This window comes from Gavialis gangeticus, unplaced genomic scaffold (genome assembly GCF_001723915.1).
Source record: "Gavialis gangeticus isolate Ggan-Ray unplaced genomic scaffold, GavGan_comp1, whole genome shotgun sequence".
In the NCBI taxonomy this organism is placed as follows: domain Eukaryota; kingdom Metazoa; phylum Chordata; order Crocodylia; family Gavialidae; genus Gavialis; species Gavialis gangeticus.
The window spans coordinates 56,632,644-56,633,552 of record NW_017729034.1 but is presented as its reverse complement, the minus strand read 5'-3'; positions in this window follow the sequence as shown (position 1 = coordinate 56,633,552).

Here is a 909-nt window from a genome sequence, read left to right as displayed (position 1 = left end):
CTGATAATGCATACCTATCTGTGGCAGAGCTCATACAATTAAACATAGAAGTTGAGTTGAAATTCAACACCTGAATGAAACTTATCTGTAGTTTATAGAGTCTGCAGCTGCCCATTGCAGTTACTAAAAGATTTCATTATTGATGTGATTGCTTGAAATCCCCAAAAGTGATTTTTCACTTTGGACTAGCATATTTTGAATTGTAGACAAGAATTGGGAAAGGAATGGAAGGAAGGGGGAAAAAGGCAACACTTTTTTCCCCAACAGGAATTAAGTCATTAGCACAGCAGGAAGTGGAAATAGGAGAGTGGAATAAAATGCCATAGGGTGCAGCCAGAGGTGAATGGAAGAGCTGCCAAACTAGGAGATGCAGAGATTAAATGTTAAAGAAGTCAAGTCTCCTACCCCTAGATAAGCCTAGCTGCCTCTGAAATACATCAGAAAATGTGCCTCTGCTTCCATGGGCTTCCTGATAGCAGAGACACCCTCTGGTAGTGCTTCTTCCACCAACTGGGCAAAGGATTTGTCTTTAGCTAGCCCTACCCTCATTTCCCTATAGCAAATTCAGCCAACTACACTGGCTCCTGGGGGTTAGACTGCACATTAGGTTTGCTTGCATCATCTTTTACCTGATCCTCACTTCCCAAAGTAACAAACTATTCTAAATAAAGGCTTTCAGCTCTATCAAATGGAATCTGCTTAAATATTCAGACCTGAGGTGAATGAATATTGTTCCCTTTTATTTAATGTTGTGGTAGGTTCATCTAGTCAAACAGCTGAGCTCTTGAGACTCATCTACCTCTTACAAGGGTTGAGCTGTTATGATTCACTCATCAGACTGCTCTATAACCTGCGGAGCCCAGCAGGGCAATGTCACAACTGTCAAATGCACCAACCCCCCCCCCCCCC